This window comes from Panthera tigris, chromosome D2 (assembly GCF_018350195.1).
Source record: "Panthera tigris isolate Pti1 chromosome D2, P.tigris_Pti1_mat1.1, whole genome shotgun sequence".
Lineage (NCBI taxonomy): Eukaryota > Metazoa > Chordata > Mammalia > Carnivora > Felidae > Panthera > Panthera tigris.
The window spans coordinates 11,573,648-11,599,621 of NC_056670.1; the positions used below are offsets into that span (position 1 = coordinate 11,573,648).

The 25,974-nt window shown below is 46.3% G+C and overlaps 1 protein-coding gene and 1 pseudogene across 1 annotated transcript in view; one reads left to right on the forward strand and one right to left on the reverse strand.

Annotated features, from left to right (window-relative positions):
- RYR2 (ryanodine receptor 2) overlaps window positions 1–25,974 on the reverse strand; it is a 753,483-nt gene that overhangs the window by 692,774 nt on the left and 34,735 nt on the right. The window lies entirely within an intron of this gene.
- LOC102962739 lies at window positions 18,432–23,310 on the forward strand (annotated as a pseudogene).

Here is a 25,974-nt window from a genome sequence, read left to right on the forward strand (position 1 = left end):
CAACCACCACAGGCTGAGACCAAGCATCCGAGCATGGGAGATGACTACCCATAATCCCACAGAGACAGAGACAGAGAGACAGAGAGACAGAGAGAGAAGAAACACTGGCTCAGTTGTGATCATGTGATACTTGGTGTCACGTATACTCGTATCGCAAGACATCGCTCGTTTATCAAGTTACAATTGATTAGAAACGTTCATTCTGGTGGAACACTCGCAGAACAAGTTACTCGCAATCCAAGGTTTTACCGTATTTGACGATCAAGCCAGAACTTCATCTGAAACTAACATCAAAAACCCCAATGTGAAGTGTGTAAGATTCCATTCTCGGTCCTCCACGACCTCTCCTTTTTCCACAGAACCTCAGTGACAAATGACAGTGGTTCAGCAACCTTCACTACAAATTCTGGAAAAATCCTAGTAGGTAATTGGTCTGGATCAGGAAAGCAACTTATTAGGAGTTTACTTTCTCTTTGTCTTTCCTGGGCTTCAATTCTCTTACAAGTAAGTTTTTACAGCCTTCTCCTTGACCAAGGAGACGACAGAAGCAAAAAATAAATAAATAAATAAATAAATAAAGGAGTTGAGTGTTCAAGCTTCAGTTACTCTTAAACTGAAGGAGAGAATATTTGTAACATGCCAGCCACAACGCTTGGCACGAAGCTGGTACTCAAACATTTGCTATCTTCTTTTCCCTGTTTCACCAGAGGCCTGAGTAATCCTTTCATGCCTCTCCTTGACCTAAATACAACCCCAAAAGGATGGCGTTTGTGGGTTTGTCTGGACTTTGCAAATTGTATGAGCCTCACCTCTCAGAGATTTTCCTCTTCTGACCCTTATAAGTTGGTCCCACGCCTTCTCTATACCACCCATATGTGTTAGTGGTCTAACTGAATGTGCACACACACACACACACACACACACACACACACGCCCTGCAGTTCACACCTGCAGTTCTAACAGATCTGTGGGTTCTAACAGGAGAAGGAAGCCCCTCCTTTTTCTTCACCTGCAGAGCTGCCCTCCCATCTAGAAAGGTCATCTTCTTGGATGGAGCCCACAGCCTCAGGAGGGATGCGCAAGGCATGAAGGGAAAGAACGCCTCGCAGATCTCCAGATCACCTGGCAACCAGCAGGGCCACAGATGCACCACACAGACGGGTGTCACAGCCACTCAGAACTCCATTCTGGAAGGCCCTTATCCCTCCTTAGCTAGAATATACGTAAGAGAGCCAGATCAGGGAAAACAGCAATGCCAACAGCAAAAACATTAATACAAAGCTCCATGAAGCACGTTTAGCTTCAAATAAACCTAATAAGGTAGGTTCTACTATTTACACTTTACCAATGAGGAGACCAATGAGCCTCGAAGAGCTTAAGGGACTCACCGGTCACAAAGCTACTTAGGGGAAGAGGTGGACCCAGATCAAACCCAGACCCGCCACTTGACTCTACGCTGCACATTTACCGCCTCCATTTATTGCGCACTGAGAAGATTCCAGGCACGTGTTCAACACTGTGCGCACGTTGTCTCTTTTCAGACTCCTAACGACTGCATCTTAAAGATGACTCAGCTACAGCAAATCTACTAGATTTCGGACACACGCTTACGTGGAGCTAAGTAGTCCGGGACTGTTGGAACTCAAAGTGCACTTCCTAAGGTACTTTCTGATGGGATGTTTAAACAATAGGATAATAGTAACCAACGTTTATCAGCCTTTTACTATGTGTCAGGCGATGTAACACGGACCACAGAAAAATCACCCCATTAATCCTCCCAATGCCCCTGTGATTAAAAAACTACTATTAAACCACTTTATAGATGAGGAAACGGAGGGCCAGAGAAGCTCGTAAATCTGCTAAAGGATACAAAGTCAACAGAGGACACAAGAGTCAAAACCAAGTGGTCTGACTCCAGAGATCATACAAATAAACGCCACACTATATTACCTCTGCTTTTAAGAACAAGCACCCGGGTAGTTAGCCTAAAGCATTTGCTTGGACTCTCAGAGAGAGGGGACTTCTCAGTCCTTGGATAACCCGTGTTAGGAGAAATCACTCATCACTTAATAGCATACATGCTACGAACTGAACCCAAGACTACGAATGAAAAAGGAATAGTGATCACAGATGAGATCCAGTGCAAAGAGGTGGTTCCAACAGACAGATTTCAGAGATCCAGGTGAATGGGGCTTTCCTCCAGGTGGCTCTGGTACCGAAAGGTCACAAATTGCAGGACCTTCACGGAGACCAGTCCATTTTTCTCACCCCGACTTCAACCAATAAGACACGAACAGAATAGCCTCACACCCACAGAGGCCAACCTAGCCTTTCCTTCCACTCACCGAATGCGTGTGGACCCCCTCAACAAACTGGTCATCCTTGGAGAGGGACCCGCTGGAGCCCGGGTGGCCCCTTCGACACAGCACCTGCAGGTGCATCTCTGGACACCTGGAGTCCAGGCTGTTCCGACCAGCCCAGCACGCGGCGTTCACTCAGGTGCACCGCGACGCGAGCACGTGTGCAGCGTGCGATGGCAACAAGCAGCCACCGTCTTGGCTCGCGAGGGCCGCCGCAGCAAAGTGGAGCACGCTGCGTGCTTACGTGGCAAAAGCAATTTACGTCCTGGAGGTCAGAAGCTGGGGATGAAAGTGTCAAGAGGACTGGTTTCTGCCGAGGCCTCTTTTCTTGGTTTGCAGATGGCAGTCTTCATCCTACGCCTTCACGTGGTCCTCTCTCTATATCTTTTTTTACATTTTTAATTTTTTTTTTTTTTTTGAGAGAGAGAGAAAGACAGAGTGCGAGCAGGAGATGGGCAGAGAGAGAGGGAGACACAGAATCCGAAGCAGGCTCCAGGCTCGGAGCTGTCAGCACAGAGCCCGACGCGGGGCTCGAACTCATGGACCATGAGATCATGACCTGAGCCGAAGTCAGACGCTTAAGCGACTGAGCCACCCATGTGCCCCTCTCTGTGTCTGTATCTTAATCTCTTCCTACAAGGACACCAGTCATGTTGGATTAGGACCCACTCTAATGACTTCATTCTAACCTAACTGGTTTTTTAAAGGCTCCGTCTCCAAACAGTCACATTCTGAGGTATCGGGTGTTAGAACTTCAACATATGTATTTTGGGGCCACATAATTCGACCCATAATACCCACACTAGAAATAAACTTTATAACTAGTTAGAACAATGTCATTCCAAATTCATTTTTTATAAAAGTTTTTTTTTCTTTTTCACATGAATTAGGTCCAAAAAATTAATTTAAGTTCCTTTAAATACTCAGTCATAACTACTTCAATAATGTTAATAAGTAGAGAAGAAAAAAATCCTTAGAAATACAGCATCCCTTTGACCCGACAACTCCACTTGCATAGAAGTATTCTGAATATTTATATAAAAGGAAGTTCATCCTATCATGCTTTGTACTAGCAAACTATACGAACAACCTAAAATGTTAAACGTTTAAATAATTGGCTGAATACATTTTATTATGGCATCTTATACGGGCTTTAAAAATCACGCAGTAGAAGGGCACCAGGGTAGCTCAGTGGGGTGAACATCCGACTATTGATTTTGGCTCAGGTCACAAAACCAACATCATGGGATCGAACCCTGTGTCAGGCTACTCACTGAGTATAGAGTCTGCTTAAGATTCTTCCTCTTGCTTTCCTTCCAGCCCTCTCCCCAACTCGTGCTCTCTAAAACAAAAAAAAAAAATAAAGAAATCATACAGTAGAGGAAGGTTTAGGACTTAGAAAAAATGCACCACCTACCATGAAGTAAAAAGGGTGAGTTATGAGATGGTGTTCAAAAGGAGACCAATAAAATAAAGTATATTTATACATAGTATAAGAGGCACAGACATACACACCAACATTATCTCAAGAAGGGTTAGGGAATATCTATTGCTTTTGTTAGCGTTTTAAAATTTTTTTCTTACAAAAAATTTTTAATCTTTCTCCTTTCATTTGGCCGTGTGATAGTGATGTAGGCACTCCAGGTCTCGGAGACAAAGTTTTCTCATTTTATACATATATACATATATTTTAACATTTATTCAGTGCTTGAGAGACAGAGAGAGACACAGCGTGAGCAGGGGAGGGACAGAGAAAGAGAGGGAGACACAGAATCCAAAGCAGGCTCCCGGCTCTGAGCTGTCAGCACAGAGCCCAACATGGGGCTCGAACTCACAGACCGTGAGATCATGACCTGAGCCGAAGTCGGCCACCTACCCCAAGTGAGCCATCCAGGCGCCCCATAAAGTTTTCTCATTTAAGAAGCGAAGACACTAAGTCTTTCTGAAATACTCCTAGCCAACATATTCAAAACCAGCTTTGAAACTAATTAAGCTACATGCACACATACACACAAAAGCATTTCTTTTAGTTTTAACTGTGGTTAAAATCCACACCTTATTAAACTTACCTTCTTTACCACTTCTAAGTATACAGTTCAGTCGTGTTAAGTATATCCACACTGTTGTGCAACCAACCTCAGGCACCCTTATCATCTTGCAGAACTGAAACTCCGCCCATTAAACAAACTCCCCATTTTCTCCTCCCCCAGCCCCTGGCAACCTACATTCTACTTTCTAACCTATTAATTTGACTACAGGCTAAGTATTTTTGACTAATGAGCCTGTCCCTTGGAGGCAGTGACCATGAATAATTTTATTTTTTGCTTCCCCAGGGACAAGCACAGCATCCAGTATGTAGCTGAAACAAATTACTGAATGATGAAAACAGCAATCGCCTTGCTACATCTGGGAAATGTCTGTGGCTTCCATTATGTGGCTTCCACAATGTGGAAAAGCACTTTGTGTTAAGTCAGTAGGAAGAACTATCGTCCTCCATGGTGGCAGTTCCCGACCGTAGTTTCAGATGCACCTGGGAGTCTAATTCAAGAACTTTCTTTTAAAAAAATGGAGGGGAGGGGGGTGATAAATTCCAATCAACTCCCCTTTAAAACGTACCTACATGTGTGCACATTCCCCTAAATTCTTTAGAAATGGGAGAAAGAGTTATTTGCAGGTATTTGTGCGTGTGCTGGAAAATCACAAAGGTTGAAAACTGTCAGTGGCTAAAATTAACAATTCAGGAAACAGCAGGTGTTGGCGAGCATACGGAGAAAGGAGAACCCTCTTGCACTGCTGGTGGGAATGCAAACTGGTACAGCCATGCTGGAAAACGGTACAGAGGTTCCTCAAAAAGTTAAAAATAGAAATACCCTATGATCCAGAAATTGCACTACTAGGTATTTACCCAAAGGATACAAAAATACAGATATGGATGTTTATAGCAGCTCTGTCAACAACGGCCAAACCATGAAAAGAGCCCAAATGTCCATCAACTGATGCATGGATAAAGAAGATGCGATATGGCACAAAACCAGACACTCAGATCAATGGAACAGAATAGAGAACCCAGAAATGGACCCACAAATGTATGGCCAACTACTCTTTGACAAAGCAGGAAAGAATCTCCAATGGAATAAAGACAAGTCTCTTCAGCAAGTAGTCTCTTCAGCTGGGAAAACTGGTCAGCAACATACGGAAGAATGAACCCGGACCACTTTCTTCCACGGTACGCAAAAATAAACTCAAAATGGATGAAAGACCCAGGGGCACCTGGGTGGCTCAGCTGGTTAAGCACCTGACTTCAGCTCAGGTCATGATCTCGCAGTCTGTGAGTTCGAGCCCCGTGTCGGGCTCTGTGCTGACAGCTCAGAGCCTGGAGCCTGCTTCGGATTCTGTGTCTCCCTGCCTCTCCCTCTGTGCCCCTCCCCCACTTGTGCTCTGTCTCTCTCTCGGAGAAAAGAAAAAAGTAAAAAAAAAATTTTTTTAAATGGATGAAAGACCTAAATGTAAGACAGGAAGCCATCAAAATCCTTGAGGAGAAAGCAGGCAAAAACCTCTTTGACCCTGGCTGCAGCAACTTCTTACTCAATCCATCTCCAGAGGCAAGGGAAACAAAAGCAAAAATGAACTATTGGGACCTCATCAAAATAAAAAGCTTCTGCACAGCAAAGGAAACAATCAGCAAAACTAAAAGGCAACTGACAGAATGGGAGAAGATATTTGCAAACGACGTATCAGATAAAGAGTTAGTATTCAAAATCTGTAAAGAATTTATCAAACTCAACACCCAAAAAACAAATAATCCGGTGAAGAAGTGGGTAAAAGACATGAATAGACACTTCTCCAAAGAAGACATCCAGATGGCCAACCGACACATGAAAAGATGCTCCACATCACTCATCATCAGGGAAACACAAATCAAAACCACAATGAGATACCACCTCACACCTGTCAGAATGGCTCACATTAACAACTCAGGCAACAAGAGATGTTGGCGAGGATGCGGAGAGAGAGGATCTTTTTTGCACTGTTGGTGGGAATGCAAGCTGGTGCAGCCACTCTGGAAAACAGTATGGGGGTTCCTCAAAAAACTAAAAATAGAACTACCCTACGACCCAGCAATTGCACTACTAAGCATTTATCCAAGGGATACAGGTGTGCTGTTTCAAAGGGACACGTGCACCCCCATGTTTATAGCAGCACTATCAACAATAGCCAAAGTATGGAAAGAGCCCAAATGTCCATCGATGGATGAATGGATAAAGAAGATGTGGTATATATGTACAATGGAGTATTACTCAGCAATCAAAAAGAATGAAATCGTGCCATTTGCAACTACGTGGATGGAACTAGAGGGTATTATGCTAAGCAAAATTAGTCAGAGAAAGACAAAAATCATATGACTTCACTCATATGAGGACTTTAAGAGACAAAATAGATGAACATCAGGGAAGGGAAACAAAAATCATATAAAAACAGGGAGGGGGACAAAACATGAGAGACTTAAATATGGAGAACAGAGGGTTACTGGAGGGGGGATGGGCTAAATGGGTAAGGGGCATTAAGGAATCTACTCCTGAAATCATTGTTGCACTATATGCTAACTAATTTGGATTGAAATTTAAAAAATAAAATTAGTAGAATAAAAAAGAATGTTGAAAAAAAAGATGTGATACACACACACACATACATACACAATGGAATATTACTTGCTGATCAAAAAGAATGAAATCTTGCCATTTGCAATGACATGGATGGAGCTAGAATGTATTATGCTAAGCAAAATAAGTCAGAGAAAGGCAAATACCATATGATATCACTCATATGGAATTTAAGAAACAAAACAGATAAACAAATGGGAAGAGAAAAAGAGAGAGAAGGAAACAAACCATCAGAGACTCTTAACAACAGGGAACAAACTGAAGGTTGATGGGGGGAAGTGGGTAGGGGATGGGCTAAATGGGTGATGGGCATTAAGGAGGGCACTTGTGATGAGCACTGGGTGTTATATGAAAGTAATGAATCATTAAATTCTACTCCTGAAACCAATATTACACTGTATGTTAACTAACCAGAATCTAAATAAAAATTTGGAAAAATGAAAACTGATTGAAACGATAGCCCATCAGTCACAGACCCCAGCTCTCCCTGAGGATGTCCAATATCTCAGCCTCAGCATGAAGCCTTCCTTAACCTCAGTGCAGAAATCCAAACACACACAATTTAGAGAATCAAACAGAAAAACAAATCCCTCCACCCACCCTGTCCATCCTCCACAGTGCTACCATATTTATCTTCCTAATAACACAACCTGATGTTTCTCCTCTATTTACAAACCTCCACTGACCTCCCCTGCCTGGAGAATTCGGTCAAAATCCCTCAGTGCAACAGAGAGGGTCTCCTGTGATATGAACCCGACATAACTCCTCCATCCCGCCCAATCAATACCGCATGTTCTACGTTTTCTCTGTCCACTTTTACATGTGCTACTCTCTCTTCCTTCTTACGCATCTCCTTCTTTGAGAAGCTTTTATTTACCCTTCAAGCTGCAGACTCCCGTGACCCGGCTCTTCCCGGACTCACACACACGGATGTGTGCCTCGATGTTCTAGGACTACAGACCATCTCCTCACACCTTCACGAGATCAGAAGGTCTCCCATTATGTCTGCCTGCTCCACCAGACCAGACTCCCAGAGTACAGGCGGGGTGCTCTGGCCGGCTGCCACTCTCCAAAGCCTGACTTGGAACAGGTCCCCAGTGAAGCAAGTGCTGGAACATATCTCCCACCTGCCTCCTCTCTCCCTGAGTGACAAGTCCATGCAAGGTGGGTGGGTCACTCAGCCGGGCTCAGCTTCCCCTACGAAACCAGGACCACGATCACACCTGACCTGTCTTTGCAGATTCTTGCGAGGGTCAACCCAGAAGGCTTACAAAGTCACTAGGCAAGAATCCGAATTCTTCAACAGAAGGTATTCAGATTTTGATATCCTAATTGCAGACTTTAAGATCAACTGAAATCATCTTTTGACCCTATCAAAATGAGAGTTTTCTCCTCTTTTCTTCTAGGCCCACACATTCTTCCACTTTTCAGCTATAGGCGGGAAAACACAAGACAGCTTTTGTTCCAAGCACAGAACTAATTGATACGCTAAAACTAAAAAGGGCAACAGGTTAACATCAATATCACATTCATTCCACCTTCCTATCTATGGACTAGGATAAAAAACAAAAAACGAACAAAAAAAACAAAACAACTATGGAGCAAGTTTCAGACATTATTAAGTTATCTTTACAGCTTTTGAAGAGTAACATTTCACACCTTTGGAAGCGTGAGGGCCTGGAAGTTGGTTCTCGCCAGGAGACTTCACACCTCTGATGGTCATCAAAGCCCAGTTCTGATGTTTGGGGCTTCAGGTTTTCTGTGTGAAAATGAACCTTTGTCTTTAGGGGTAGGTACTACAAAATCAACTTCGTTTCCAAAAAGAACACTTTCGTCCTCACAAGGAAAAAATAAAATCGATCCCATTTCCTAAAGAAAGCCTCCACAACACTTTCCATTCTTTCTTAACCCACCACGGGGAGTCTTCCTTCGCGCTAAGGTGGGGCTGAGCTGGGGGCTCTGGAGGGTTTGCACAGTGGACCGTGCCAGGGAAGCAGACGGACCTCAAGAGGACAGGGCTGCCAGCCGCTCCAGAGTCCTCAGTGGCCTTCCCTGCTGGCCCTCCTTTCCTTCCCAACCCCTTCGAATCTGGATCTCCAAGTCTGGGCACCCTCCCCCCCCCACTACCACTTGGTGGTGACTACCTTACCCTTGCTGCTTTCCTGGATGATCTTGGCCACCAAACGGCCCACAGCTGAATACACGTTCAGTCACTACCTTCCGAGGACCCCTACCGCCTCTTCAAATGAAGAGTCCTTGTAGTGTATAAAATACCTCGGTCTTGTAAACCAAAAAAGGAGAATAGATGCCCTCCCTAAGACTTCAAGGAAGAAGCAACAGCCCCACCCTCGGCACCCAAAGCTGAAATTCTTTTTACACTATTCCTTGCTACTACCAGAAACTAACCCCACAACTTTCATAATTCAAATATCGCATATTCTCGTACCGTGCTGGCCCAATGTCTTCATTTTCCCCGTAGCAAGGCATGTACGAAATCCCTATTACCATTACATAAAACATGTCATGTGAAACTGGCATATTAATTATCAGCCCCATGAATGTTAGGCATGTACAATAATCTATTAGTATTGCATAAGACATACTATGTATATCGGGCATCAATCGCTAGTCCCCATGAATATTAAGCACGTATAAACCGAGAAACCCCAAGGATCGGCATCAGCTCCAATAATCCTCCAGACAACCCTTGAGGGCAAACACCATTCCTGAGTTCCCACTTTCTACAGTAAGAGGCTGCCAAAGCACAGAGAGGCCAAGCGACTTGCTCAAGGCCACAGTGCGGGTTCCAGAAAGTCTGGCTCCAGAGCATGGGCTCTTACCCTCTAGGGCAGACCGGCCCTCAACCCCATTACTCCCCTAAACTGGCATCTCTCAGGGGAATCCTGTTCTATCTACCCTCAGGTGTTTTTCCCTTAAGAGCAGGGTTTCTAAAAGGATTTTCCAGTGATGTAGAAGAAGAGTGGCTCTATCAACAATAGCCAAAGTATGGAAAGAGCCCAAATGTCCATCGACGGATGAATGGATACAGATGTGGTGTGTATATATACAATGGAGTATGACTCGGCAATCAAAAAAGAATGAAATCTTGCCATTCGTAACTACATGGATGGAAATGGAGGGTATTATGCTAAGTGAAATCAGAGAAAAACAAAAATCATATGACTTCGCTCATATGAGGACTTTAAGAGACAAAATAGATGAACATAAGGGAAGGGAAACAAAAATCATATAAAAACAGGGAGGGGGAAAAGCAGAAGAGACTCATAAACATGGAGAACAAACAGGGTTACTGGAAGGGTTGTGGGAGGGCGGTGGGCTAAATGGGTAAGGGGCACAAAGGAATCTACTCCTGAAATCGTTGCATTATACGCTAACAAATTTGGATGTAAATTTTAAAAAATTAAAAATAAAATTTAAAAAATAATAATTAAAAAAGAAGAGTGGCAGCTTTTAAAAAAATTTTTTTGGGGGGGGCGCCTGGCTCAGTCGGTTAAGCGTCCGACTTCGGCTCAGGTCACCATCTCGCGGTCCGTGAGTTCGAGCCCTGCGTCAGGCTCTGTGCTGACTGTTCAGAGCCTGAAGCCTGTTTCGCATTCTGTGTCTCCCTCTCTCTCTGACCCTCCCCCATTCATGCTCTGTCTCTGTCTCAAAAATAAGTAAACGTTAAAAAAAAAATAAAAAAGTATTTTTTTTTACAAGCTCTAACAGACCTGCAGTGTCCAAATTCAAACACTTGACACTTTTACATTCTATGATAGAAACTTCTAGAATTCAGGATCACACACTAAAGGTGCAGATGTCATTTCGAAAACCTTCACGTGGTAGAACATCTTCTGTTATTCAAATAGTTTTCAGTGAGGGGCGGCTGAGTGGCTCAGTTTGTTAAATGTCCGACTACGACTACGGCTCAGGTCATGATCTTGCAGCTCGTGGGTTCCAGCCCTGCCTCGGGCTCTGTGCTGACAGCTCAGAGCCTGGAGCCTGCTTTGGATTCTGTGTCTCCCTCTCTCTGCCCCTCCCCCGCTCACACTCTGTCTCCCTCTCTCTCTCTCTCTCTCTCTCTCTCTCTCTCTCTCTCCCTCTCTCAAAAATAAACAAACATAAAAATAAATTTAAAAAAAATACTTTTCAGGGAAATGTCATCTGCAGAGGTTAAAATTTTAAAGAGAAATCATATTTTACAGATCAAATTTGACAATATTTTTGATAAGAAACTGTAAACACAGTAAAGAGGAAAGAATTGTTAGCACCTAGCTCCGTCCTAGTCGAAGTGAAGAGACCAGGTCTGTCTTGGGGGACCCCGGCCTCTTGACTTTTCTCCCTCTCTCCACACTCCTGTGAAAATGTCTCACCAAAAAGAATCACTTCTGTACAATTTAGATGGGAATTGAGATCAGCTGGATTATTAGGTTTCCCGGGGACATCTGTATTTCTTTAAATACTCTACTTGTCGGGGCGCCTGGGTGGCACAGTCGGTTAAGCGTCCGACTTCAGCCAGGTCACGATCTCGCGGTCCGTGAGTTCGAGCCCCGCGTCAGGCTCTGGACTGATGGCTCGGAGCCTGGAGCCTGTTTCCGATTCTGTGTCTCCCTCTCTCTCTGCCCCTCCCCCGTTCATGCTCTGTCTCTCTCTGTCCCAAAAATAAATAAAAAAACGTTGAAAAAAAAAATTAAAAAAAAAAATAAATAAATAAATAAATACTCTACTTGTGAGATAAAAGTCTCTCCTCCCTTCACAAAGAGGTGCCCGGCTGACCACGCGTTGGTTGAGCAAACGGCCTCGAGAGGAAGAAGCAAATGGCTGTGCCTGTTTGCAACAAGAAATGACACAGAGCAGGTGTCCTGCCAAGGCTAGCTGTTCTGCCGAGCTGAGAGCCCTCCCGAGCTTTCCATTTCCATTTCCCTCACTTCATCAAAGAAGGGTGAACCAGCATGTCAATACTATATGTTTGCTTTTTTTTAATTTTTTAATGTTTATTTTTGAGACAGAGTGCAAGTGGGGGAGGGGCAGAGAGAGGGAGACACGGAATCCGAAGCAGGCTCCAGGCTCTGAGCAGTCAGCACAGAGCCCGACGCGGGGCTCGAACTCACAGACGGTGAGATCATGAGCCGAAGTCAGACGCTCCACCGACGGAGCCAACCAGGGCGCCCCTCAATACTATATTTTTAACAAGTGTTTATCCTCATGGGATCTTTAAAAATAATGCACTCTGAGATGTCGAGATAAAAGGGACTGAAATTCAGCACTCTACCGGCCAACAGGTGTTAGCCTACTGAATTCCACCTTCTAGCTCTGTCTATTCCTCTGCCTGCAAAGTTCCGGTTATCTCCTTTCCTCCCAAGTGTGCTGCGTGCTTCTCTACCCCGTTCCACGGAAGTTTCAATTCCACTCCACAAACATCTAGGAAGTGCCCTCCTCCAGACGGGCAACTAACTACGCAGGGTGCCAGTAGATGCATTAGTACAACATGATCCTACCTTCCAAGCATCAGGCACATCCTTAAATGACCATGGGACAGAGTCCTGTAACAGAGGAACCAGCAAGGTCCTACTACCAGAGGGAGGGGGGAAAGTTCCCTTTCCAGGCTTATAAAAGCTGAACCTTAGGAATTCTTAACACCCCAAGAGCAGAGCCCGGTTCTCCATCCTACCGAGTATTGGGTCCGTGATGCAGAAAGTGCCCAGCACATGTGAGAAGCAGCATACTGCTGAGATATGTGAACACAGCCCTGGTAAGATTCTAGGAAGCTTATTTAACAAATATTTATATAATGCCGAGCCCCCGCGACTTAGGGCACTTAGGGATAAAAAAGCAAACAACCAAGATACAGGATTAAGGATAAACCAGCTAAACACAAGAATGACAGCAAATTACACAAAGAAGCATAAACTAAATATGAGCCAGAAACTCAACCGTTATTTTAAAAGTCAGCTACGTGTCATGAAACAATCATGGGCCCCATTCCTAAGAGGTTCGCATCCTCATAGGGAAATAAATCAAACAAACGTGGACCCCCCACCAGAAACGTAAAACTATGATGACTGTTACATGTGGGCTGGAAAGGTGAGCGCTTGTTGTCAGAGGAAGAAAACATTAAGTCCCTGAATCCTAGAAATTTGCCTGGAAGGACTGAGCCATCAACTAATTTTTTTTAAATGGTGTAGTTTAGGTAAAAGAGGTGGGTTGGACTTCTGCTTGCCTAACGCATAATAAGCGTGGCAAAAAATATTAGCGGAGGTAAACAAAATTTGTAAAGGAACCAGAAAGGGTAGAGATGGAGAAGAAGAGGAAATAATTAGTGAGAGGGACCCTTGTTTTCCTCATACTTCACTTAATCCTCCTGACCAGCCACTGGAGCCGGCCCCTACCCGCGACCCCCTGGCAGAATGACCGATGAGGTGTCCATCTGATGGCCGCTAGGTGGGACAGGGGGATGCCACCAGGGTACCAACAAATATGGCGCCTGTTTCCATGGACCTTACCGTGGCATGAGTTACATTTTATCATCCCAGTTTTACAGGCCGAGACATCTAACCCCACAACTCACCCAACAGCCCACAGAAGAGCTCTCATGGGGCAGAAGCAGGGCACAGACCAAGCAGGTTTGCAGGACCTCAAATTCATGAGTTTTCTGTGACCCTGTACGGAGAGGCAAAAATGAGCACCGCGAAAGGGAATCCCAAAGGTGGCAGGGTCTTCTACTTGATGTTTTCCACTGGATTTCCAAGTCCTACCCTGAAGCACCCTTCACACACAGGACTTCAGATTTTTACTGTCCCTCAAGAACTGCCTGACAGGCCACGTCCTCACAGCAGTGGCCACTGGCCAGGACCACTGAAATTCTCTGTCATGCGTGGAAGGCATTATGTGTGGGAAGTCGCCGGCAAGGAGTGAGATACAATCATTTCCTCTCAGAAATAAATAGAATAACTTCTCCTCCATTCTCTGCTACTTTTGACAGAAAGGACAGCAACATATTAACAGCTGGAATAGACAGTCCTACAACTGATTCAACAAGGACAGTGCCATGAACGTCCATCTAACCAAATTTGTTCCCTGTAGCAGCCTGACATAACAGTGTCAGAAATTTCACCAAATGCACGTTCACAGTAAATATTCAGTCACACACTCCACCCTCCAGTTCCTCACACAGGATGCAAATGCTCCAGGTAAGGACTTCCCAGGGCTCCTCTGAGAAGAAAACCCCAGGCCCAAACTGGTGTCCCTTAGGCCAAGTCCCCAAACCAGGGCTTAATACCTAATCTAACTGCAGTTTCAACCTCCCCCAGAAATATAACCTTAAGGTCAGTCTGGAAATTTCCAATAAGCACCGAGGAGTTGGCCACAGGGTCCCTGTCCATCCCCTAGAAGATGATGAGGTCATCTGCATGATAACACCCCTTGCCCTTCCTGCTAAGGGAAAGCTACTTGGCCTGGAACAAGTCTTTTCTTTTGCAAATACTTTCTTTCCCCACCCTCCTTCTTACAAAACCCTCCATTCTGTACAACTTACAACTCCTCGGAGCTCCCCTTTACTTGCAAAATGGGATGCTGCTCCACTCATGAATCAGTTAATAAAGCCAATTAGACCTTCAAATATACTCGATTGAATGGTGCTCTTTAATGATAGCTACAGGGAGAACAGCGGGCCCAGCACTGTTCACGGAGGCTGTGAATTTGAGACCCGCGAACTCGTTGGACCTCGATAAAGCCACCCAACTCTAGTCTCAATGAAGGGAGACTCACAAGAGTTCCCCCAGGAGGTTGTGGGAGAGACCACATAACAAACAGAGCATCAGAGCCGATGGCCCAGCAGCAGTAACGTAAAGATGTGCGGACACCGAATCTCAGTTCAAATTAATCAAAACAGAAAGTTAGATTGCACATACCAGGAGGTTCCTGAGCACCACACAGAAGGGAGGAAGGAAGGGCAGCAAAGACCCAGAGTGACACAAGGTAGAAGGTGTGTGCCTGGGGTGCGCTGAATTTGCAGGCTTTGTCTACAGCAGTGCTTCTCAAAGTGGGTCCCCAGACCAGCAGCAGCATCACCTGGGAACTTGCTAGAAATGTACCCCAGACATTTTAACAAGCCCTCCAGAAGATTCCAATGTGTGCTTAAGTTTGAGAAGCACTAGCGAGCACAGGACACTTAGTTCTAGGGCTCTCCATCTCTAGAAGGAAAATGAATACAGGATACAGGGTCTCCAACATTCCTACCCGTGGAAGGCACAGCAGGGGGACTAGACTTTCTTAGCTTAGCAAAGGAGTGCACCTGACCATGTGTGTATCTTACAGCCAAACTCTGGAACCTGTAATATTGTGCAATTCCCCTGGAGCTCAAAGCTGGGTTATATGCCCCATAAAGGTCGCTGAACGCCATGAAGATGACATTTAAAGCAAAAGTCCTCCGGGAGGTAACCTTCCCCAAAAAACGGTGGTAGGCTAGCAATCATCTAGCTTTCCCTATTCCCCCACCTGCCCTAGCACATTTTGTTGTTGTTGTTGTTGTTGGTTTCTTTTTTTGGGAGAGAGCATGGGAGAGGAGCAGAGAGAGAGAGAGAATCCCAAGCAGGCTCCACACTGTCAGTGCAGAGCCCAACAGGGGGCTTGAACCCACAAACCTTGAGATAGATCATGACCTGAGCCAAAATCAAGAGTCAGGTGCTTAACCACCTGAGCCACCCAGGCACCCCTCTTGTGCATAGTTTTTAAATGAGTTTCACCCCTGCTGCAGGCAGGAGATCCTGTCTGCTGCCCCCCCTGACCGGGCCCACCACAAAGGCCCTTCTGGAGAATCCACAGGCGTGTTGGTCGTTCGGGGGGTGTGAAGCACAGGTATCAGATGCTGCTTGCAGATTTTTCCAAAACATACAGTTAACATCGCAGACAAAAATCAATGCAAAACAAAATGTCTTCCTTTTCAAGTCCAGTTTCTGAGTGAAACCATGCCTGAATTTTACTGCATGTTCTTTTGAATTTCACTGCATGTATTTTTTGCCAGCTTAAAAAAAAAATATTTTTCCTTTTTAAAAATTTTAAAAAAATAGAGGGGCATGTGGCACTTCCCTGCACATTTTTGCAACCCTCACAGCCCCCATGGGAACCACCAGGAAATCCTGCGCCGCCTCCAGATTCCCAGTGCACCGAGTCCTGCCCCTCGGCATCATTTCCACCTGCTGCCACCAGGGACAAGCCCGGCAGGACCCCGGGGCACAGCGGGAGCGGCTCTGGGGCAGCTGCTGTTCCTCACCCTCTCACCTCCCCTGCTCTGTTCTCAACACGGCGGCCAGAGGAGTCATCCCTCTGCTCAGAGCCCCACAGGGATTCCCTGATCGCTGCCAGCCAGAAGCCGGGTCCTCTGCCCTGCTCTCCTGCTCCTCCTCAGACTCCCCGGGCACACCCCCCGACCTGGGTCTCCGTGCGTGGCTGCCCCTTCTGCCGGGACGACCCGGGATGAACAGCCTCACCTCTCCCAAGTCTGCCCAAGTGGCACCATCTAAAGCAGCCCCATCCTGACTGTCGCCTATTTAAAATCCTACTCGTTCCCTCCTTCAGCCCCCTTATCCTGGTCTACTTCTCATTTTTTCCCCACAGTACCTTTTTTTTTTTAATTTTTTAAAACATTTTATTTATTTTTTTGATAGAGAGCACAAGCGGGGGAGGGGCAGAGAGAGAAGGAGACACAGAATCCAAAGCAAGCTCCGGGCTCTGAGCTGTCAGCACAGAGCCTGATGCGGGGCTCGAACTCACGAACCGTGAGATCATGACCTGAGCCAAAGTCGGATGCTTAACCGACTGAGCCACCCAGGCGCCCTGGTACCTTCTAACATACCGTGCAATTCACGTAATATGTTTATCTTTCATTATGTCTCCCCCACCAGAATCTAAGCTCCATGAGGACACAGTGTTTATTAACAATATAGCTCAGTCATCTAAAGTCTAGAGCATAGCAGGTGCCTAATAAACCCCGGAGCCTTCCCCAAGCCCCTGAGCTAGCGCGGGGTTCCGCTCCACTCCCCCCAGCCATGTGCGCCAGACTGGCAACCTTCTCGCGGGAGAAGGGATGACCCACATGGAGGGAGCAGCAACCTTTCTCTGACATCTCACTTGGAAGGTTCCAGAAGGCCCTTCTGCACCATTTCCCCCCAGTTGGCCAGAGCGCCCGAAACTCTCAGCATATTGTGACACTTCCGACGGGGCCTCCACAGAGGAGAGAATGTGGTGAGATCTTGACAGTCGTTACCATCAGGGCACAGGTTAGTCTGCTTGAGAATCCCTCCTACAACAGTAAGCATGTATAGAGGGCCTGCCGTGCGCCAGCGCTGTGCTTAGAAACTCGGGGCTAACGCTAGAGGAGACGCCGTCCCCACCCTCCAAGATGCTGGGGTCTCAGCAGAGAAAGAGGTGCATTCACAGACGACCGAAGAACCGTCTGTGGTTAAACATGCAATCAAGTTGTGCACGGCATCCTGACGTGTGAGAGGAGAAAGACGGCTGACAAACCAGCAGAGAATTTGCCTGGCAAAGAAAGGAGGGAAAGGCAACAGCACCTGCAAAGCCACGAAGCTGTGAAAGGCACAGCACACGTAAACAACAATGTTGGCAAACTCACGGCCCTAGAACATCACCTGGAAGGAGCAGAGGAAGAGGAGGCCGAAGGGAGAAAGCACTGGCTGCCTTCTAGGTTGGGGAAAGCAGTGGGGTGTGTGAACAGGGCAGTTTTGGGGGGCACCCAGGGGCAGGCAGGAGGGGGTGGCGGAGGGAAGAGACCTCACCGGAGGAGCCTGAATGAAAAGGCCGTCATAGGAGCCCCAGTGAGAAACCAGGCATGCTCGAACCAAGGCAGGAACAACGAGGAGACGAAGGAGGACCCTCGAAGGTACTTATGAGCCAGAATTATCCCGCCAATCACCTAGGAAGACTCGGGGCAGTGGGGAAAAGGTATGCAGTTTGGTGGAACAGAAGAAAATGGCCCAGAGCATGATGCAACCCCCCCCCCACCCCTTGCAGGGCCTGCACAGCTGGAGACCGCCGGCGAGGGGAGTTCCAAGCACCAGATGTAATGCAATACGGACACAAATCCCCACAGGCCAAGCCTCAAGCAGGCACCTGCCAGGGATGAGAGGTCACTGTGGCCCCTCCAGGTCCTACTGCAAGCAACAAGGGTGGGAGATGGGCTGGAGACAGGGAGCCCTGTCCGGGTCCAGGTGAGAAGTGACAAGGAGCACAGGCACTAAAGGTCACGTTACAGCCACAAGAGGTGGGGAACCCACGGAGGATCTTCGCCGGGATGATGTAGGCCACGAAAGGCCCGGGTGACCACAGACGGACAACCAGACCAGAGCTCCTGGTTGCAAACAACACAGAGGTCAACGGGGCCGGCGTGCCGATGGGTGCTCACGGACTGACGGGGAGAACGGTACACCAGGCCCGGAAGGTACCCAAGCAAGCTGCGGGCCAAAACGAGGCCCACAGCCAAGAGCCACACGGGAGCAGTTAGGGCACCCCAGCACCAACACCCGACTGGGCTCTCCGCTGTCCCCTGTCTCTTCACATCACTCGCTTCAGGCCCCGAGGCCCAGGCCAGAGTCTGCCTGGTTGTGTGGAGGTCAGGTCAATGCCCTGGGTGTGGAAACTACTTTCCTAAATGAGCAGTGCACATACTTGTATTTGTATCTGGAAGGAAGACGCACTGACGGAGGAAGGACTGTTGGTGTGTGTGTATGTGTGTGCACGCAGGGTGGGGTTTGGGGACAGAAATCTGTTTTTGACCTTTCTGGGTGTTTCTCAGGCGAGAAAGCACCACCTTCGGCCCTAAACGAACCCTCGACTCTGGGTACACTGATCTATTCCCGCTCCTGTTCTGTGTCCTCTCTGGGTATTCTCCCCGCCTGCTGTCCTGTTCCCCACCAACCTGCCTCAATCCTATCTCTGGGGGCTCACCACAGCCCCAGGCTACTAACGAAGTGAAAAAAACAGAAGTAGTGAAAAACACATGAAAAGTGCCTTTTGTAGAATTCTTTAAGAGCTTCCTGGGTGTGTAGGACAGTAACTCCTCTATTAACGATGGGGCACTGCTTTTGCTTCTGTACAAATAAAGGTCTGTGGTATTTATAAACCAGTCTGGAGGCCCGTTCGGCACTTACCTTACACTATTAATTAGCCCCTTCTGTGCAGATGTGCTTTAATTTTTAATGTTTATTTTTGATAGAGACACAGACTGTGACCAGGGGAGGGGCAGAGAGAGAGGGAGTCACAGAATCCAAAACAGTCTCCAGGCCCTGAGTTGTCAGCACACAGCCTGACACGGGGCTTGAACTCATGGACCACGAGATCATGACCTGAGCCAAAGTCGGATGCTTAACCGACTGAGCCATTCAGGCCCCCTGTGTATATGTGCTTTAACCAAGACTGAAAACATTATAGGAGCAGGAATTCTCTCACACGCTGTGTCCGTATGTTTGTCTTCAACCTCTACAGAGCCTAGTAAGTGCTCAATAAATATGTAATTGATGAGCCAAAAGGAGAAAAAAATAGAAATGAGACAGCTCCCCTTGATAATGTTGGGACCACGTATTGTTGCCATCGACCCTAAAGAAACAGAGTTTTGTTTGGGAGGTCCTATTTGTTTGTCTTAAGTCGAATCTGGCAGGTAATTTTCCTGGAGGCAATAAAGGGATGAGTCTACAAGAACAAAGGGGCCAGAGCCAAGCGTCTGAACTTGCTTATTCACTGAGCCACGGACCCGGAAGTCACGCCAGTGAGCCGAAAGGGAGAGAGCTGAACCGCAGACAACAGGCCATTAGGCAATCGGCCAGACACCAAAAGAGAAGCTTCTGGACCCTGAAAGGAAGCACCGTCATGCAGCAATGAGTTAGCAGCCCCCAGGAGAGCCTTCTGTCGGCTTAGGAGGGGCGGTGGCAGACATAAGCCATGGGGACAGTCCCCTTTGGACAGACCAGGCAGGACAGAGAATGGGTTCTGGGGGAAGGGGACACTATGGGGTCTGGATGGATGGGATGGAAGGGGTGACCAAGAGATCAGTGCAGCAGGGAGGGAAGAGGTGGGGCAGGGCCACGTGAGGAACTATCTTCTGTCCTCAGGGGCCGGGATAACTTCAGAGGGACACCAAAGAGCCCCCACACACAAAAAGATAAGAATCAGTGGCTGACTCAAAAACCCCAAGAATTCCAGGTACACAACGCCTTTCTTGCTGTGGCTTCTGTTCACCCAGCAACTGCCTACTTATATTCTAGATCGATCGGGGAAACTCCTTGAAAGCCCAGGCGTGTGCAGGAGACGCTCAGTGCAGAATGTCAGGATGAGGGAAAGAAATTCATTCTCCTCAACCTCATCTATTTCCTTCTCTGCTTTTCTGTTTTCCTTTTCCTCATTTCATATCCTCCCCCTGCCCCTGGTTTTTTTCAGAAAGCATTCCTTGAAAAAGCTCCAAACTTGATCCCAATGGGGACCCAAGAAAAATGGAAACTACCCCATTTCTCACCTAAGCTGCTAGCGAGGGCAGGTGGGAGGCCCGGGGAAGAAAGTATGGATGTGCAGCTACCCTAACCCCAGGAACTGAGGCTGAGACGGGGCAGAAGCAGACTGCACTTGAGATTAGGGGCTGGGCTCTGAGGCCAGCTCTGCTTCTAATTGGCTGCTTCACCTGGGGAAAGTTACAAAAAAAAATCCTCTCTGCCTCAGTTTCCATATTTGTAAAACAGAAAAAATAAGAGCACTTACTTTATAGTATTTTGGGAAGAATTAAATAAATACTCAGAATAGTGAGTGGCACTAAATACTCACCTCTTCTTTCTTTCACTGCTCCCCCCAATAAATACCAAATATGTTTCAAAACACAATGTTTATCAGAACAAAAGATCCTATTGATCCACCACAGGGGATGTGAAACAGAGCAGGAGTATTAACTTATCATTTGTCCTTAACACGTTATGCCCCTGTCCTTGGATTCATCCCGTAACCGATGGCACAGGGCTGGAGAGGAAGCCATTGAGGCTGACTGGCCATCTGTGGTTCTGGAATGTGGAGAGAACGGCAATGTCTGTGGACCAGCTGGGCTGAGTTAACCTAAATACGGTCTTTATATTTTGGTATTGCATATTCTGAGTTCTTTGTTCCTTAACACCCACACTATTTTCTCATTTATCAGATGGGTAACGGGACTCAGAGTCCATGCAGGCAAGGAACCCTGGTGGCCGTCGGATCCCTTCTGCATCACGTGTCGTGCGGCACAGGGCATGTGACTCAGGGGCGGTGATGTGCAGGAGGGAGAGGCTATCTCGGGCCCTGCTGACTAGTGAGTAGGGTCCGTTCCGGGTCTCCTGGACTTCTCCTATGGTCAAGGTTACACCACTCACCCTTCTTCTGTGTTCAGAGCTCTTATGCCACAAGTGACTTTCCCTTCCAAACAGTCTCCATTTTCAAGGTCTCAAATGCCATTTTCATGCATGAATAATTAAATTTTTGCCATTCCTATGGGAAATGAGGAGGGAGCCAAAGAGACCATCAGAGCTGATCTTGATTTTTATCTGAAGTGCAAAAATTTTAATGCGTGCGTGCATCTTAAGAAAGAAAATGGAAAAGGAAATTCACTTGGAAATTCATGACCCAATCTGTTTATCTAAAATACAAATGTGCATCAACAAAACCAGAGCAACACCAATGCCAATGGGCCTGGGGGCGTTTGCTAGCCAAGATACCACACAATGTAAGGCTGCGTTTCTCCAGGTCTCCAGCCCAAGTGATGATCACTAACATCACTACTAACAGATGTACATGGAGTTACATACTTGGTTAAAAAAAATAAATTCCCAGAAGGAGTAAGATGTAGTCTTATGCATATACATATATATATATAATTTATATATGTATAGATTTACATATAAATTATACATATACAAATTATATATGTAAATCTTACATATATAAATTTATATATTTATCAATTTACATATATACATATACGAATTATATATTTTTTCTTTTTTTTTTAATTAAATCCAAGTTAGGGGCACCTGGGTGGCTCCATCAGTTAAGTGTCCAACTTCGGCTCAGGTCATGATCTTGCAGATCGTGAGTTCGAACCCCACATCGGGCTCTGTGCTGATGGCTCAGAGCCTGGAGCCTGCTTTGGATTCCGCGTCTCCCTCTCCCTCTGCCCCTCTGTCACTCACGCTCTGTCAATCTCTCTCTCTCTCCCTTTCTCTCTCTCTCTCTCTCAAAACTAAGATAAACATTAAAAAAAAATCCAAGTTAGTTAACATATTGCGTAATAATGGTTTCAGGAGAATTTAGTGATTCATCACTTATATATAACACCCAGTGCTCATCCCGACAAGTGACCTCCTTAATGCCCATCATCCACTTGTATTTTACCTAAAACCCATATCCTACCTGCCAACAAAAATGAAAGTTGCTTTGATTGTATTATGAAAGATACTTTCCTTTTGTCTCATCTTTTCAATCTCTTAGAGTAGAGGGTGGTGTCACCAGGATCCCTGAGAAAGACAAATAGGTTTTAAGTAGAAATCGTGAATATACCAGAGACCCAGAGGCCAGACTTACCAAAACAAAATTCTTTCTTATTTAACCTGATTTAAGTAACAGAAGAGATCTCAACAGTCACCCCATAAAAGAAAATCAGTTCTGTCATCTGGGGTTCACTTCCTTATTAAAAATTCACAGTCAGTGATCATCACCAAGAGAAACCCACCACAGCTAGAAATGTTCAAGAACCCAGCGGACCAGGAAGCGGAGACCTTGCCCGTGCCCGCCACCCAGCTCAAGGTGGTACAGACCAACCATGTGGAAGCCCAGGACTATCTGAACGCGTCCAACACAAGCAAGAGAGGTAAGAATGACTCGCCCCACCGACAAGCTCTACATGTGTCCCCAGGAAGCTACATGATGCGGAACACGTGCTCATCGACGGGGAGCAGACAGCCGAGGAAGCCAAGGGCTTTTTCGAGAGGAAGACAGGCTTCCTCACCAACCAAATGGAGAAACCCCAGCGAGTTCTGCAGGAGAAGCATGCCGTGAAGCAGGCTGTCATGGAGATGATGAGCCAAAAGACCCCGAGGCTCCCAGCCCTGGGGACAGCTCCGGCCACTGCCAAGGCCTGAGAGCTTGGTTCAGAAATGGGGCAGAGGGACCCTGCTTCTGGGGACCTGGGATCTTGTGGGTGTGGTTTCCTGGGGTCCCCAGGGGTCTTGTGTTCAATGCTAATAAGCGTGCCGGCTGAGCAGAAGGAAAATGAATTCATACGTAAGAATGAAGAACCCAACAAGATAGAGTGTTCTGGATTCCTTAACGCAAATAGCTCAATCTCTTCCCCTTTTAACTCAAGGCTTTAAATCTCTGTACTCCTTTTCAGGGTTTAGCGCTGATGGAAAAGGTCAGTCTGGCAGCTCTAAAGAATTCCACTCTCTATTTATTTATCTACCTAAGGGACATAGTTTGGATCCTTGACTGCACTGGAATACTTGAATCATACCAGTTGGAATAGGAGCCATCCAGAAGTTGAGAAAGAAAAGAAAACATATATTCAAGCTAAAATCAATCCAATTTTAAGAGAGGGCCATTAGTCTATCCCAATTTTAGTAAGGTTTTGAACAAACAGGCTAGACAAAAATAGACTAAAATCACAAGTATGACTGGACAGCTTTCACTTGGGGCTCTCCTCCCACAGCCGATGGTGGGACAGGCCTCCATTCCAGCTCCTTGGGGGTGGAGGACTCCTAATTAGATATTTGTTAGGAGAAAGGCTTTCTGAACACACCCCCACAGATTGAAAGGGGGCACAAGCTGTTGCCCTCTAGCGTCTAGGTCACAGAAGACATGTTCCAAACTTGCCAGAGAGCTCACTCAGTACTCTTCTGGAATGTGCATCTCTAGTCCAAGTAATTTTATAGTTACTTAATTTTATAGTCAAGGATCTCCATATTTTCTTTTCTGAAGCAGGTTCCCGATGATAGAGGAACCAGCATAAGAGTCAATACTACTCCCAAATACCATTACCATGGTTAGAATAATAAAACACCAATGTATATTCCGTTTGCCAAGAAGCAAAGCTGCTCAGGGAAATGAGAACTGAGAACTATGTAGTCCCAAGACTTTAAGTTTTAAATCTCGTTACCTTCCACAAGGTGCTGTAAAGAAACTACTCTCATAGGAACCGTGAACTAGAAGTGTTAATTTCTGATTTACAAAAAAAAAAAAAAAAAAAAAAAAAAAAAAAATCACATAGGGAGGAAGCAGGATTATCTTGAGTACAATGGCAAAAGAGGGAGAAGAGAGTTGCACGTGACTTAATCCCTAACAAAACAAGTCCAAGGAGAGATTTCCCAGACTGGTAGTCAAACAGCGAAGGGCACTCTTTCTCCCGTGGAAAGTATTTGAAATAGGGCATTGTTTAATGTCATAAACTCAAAGGCATGTCCCTTCTGTTGAAGGAATAGACTGTCAAATCCAGTTTTTATTCCCCCTTCCCATAAATCCAACACTGTGAAGGTCAATGAAAAACACAAAACAATTTTCAGGATCGCAGGGGGCCGTGACCTTTACCATCTTCCTGTGACAGTGTAGAAGTCCAACTTGTCACAATAATTTATTTGAAGATGCAGACTTCTGCATGAAAAAAGGGAAACCAGTAGAACAATTCAAGGGAAACCCAGTTTTCTCGGGGCTCATGCTGTCCCTCCTGCATGCAATGTCCAGAGTTCAAGGTCAACCATAAGTCTACCTTCCCGTATCACCAGCTGACAGCCTTATCACTTGCTGATTCCTCTTGCCTGAGCCAAGTTGAGCCACACAATGAGTAGTCCATAACCTATTGTATGCCATCTCATTCTCTGGTTGATCTCCTTTGCCTGGAACCTCTCCGCAGCCGGGAGCACTGTTTGGCGGTGCCTGGTTAATGCTTCCCAAAGCCTCGCAGAAGCAAAGCAAATCCCCCTTGCAAATGGAACACTGTTAGTCCTTGATCTCCAAATACCAGGCTAAGGGGGAGGCACTACGGCGTGCCTCAGGGGCATTTGTCTCCCTTTAGTGAGAAGGAGGTGTCAGTGGTACCTGCGGTCAGCTAAAATTATGAAAAATAACGCTTTTTTATTTTGTGTGGCACTTTTTGGCTACAGAGTGATTTCAGACAAGGGCCCAGTAAAATGTTACGCTTTTCCGACACGCAGAGGGTGGCCGTCCTGTAAGGTCTGGATCAGCTTTGTTGGAAGAGCGCTGCACGGTCCCATGGAGGCAGCCGCGGAGGAAGTATGTGGTACATACTTGGGAGTATTTATAGGATTCCATTTGAAGACCAAATTCTAGAAATATGCAGTGCCCAACTCTGGCTTACGTAATCCAAGTCTCGTAGTTGAAGCCAAGGCTTCCCTTTGCAAAGGCAAACTGATTAGATTTATAAATTTTATTTCAGATACCCTTGCCACTCCCTGTGCCCTTTGTTGTCTTTAAAGTTTAAAATTTATCACGCGGTTCTGGAGTTTGGAAGTCTAAACTGGGTTGGCCAGGCTGTATTCTTTCTTAAAATTCTGAGCACCCATCTGTTGGGTGGCGTCCTTCCTCCAGCTTCAAAGCCAGTGGCGTAGCATCTCCCCCGATTCCTGCCTCCCTCTTCTCAGAACCCTGTAATAATGTTGGACCCACCCAAATAATCCAGGATAATCTTCCCATCGAGAGATCCCTAATTGAATCACACCTGCTAAATCCCTGTGGCCTGTACGGGAACATTCACAGGTTCCACAGATTAGGACAGGATATTGGCGGGGGGTGCGATTTTCCTATCTACCACACCAACCTTATAAACTTATCTCTGCAAACCACCTGATTAAGAGTAATCTTCTGGGGGCACCTGGGTGGCTCCGTGGCTTAAGTACCTGACTCTTGATCTCGGCTCAGGT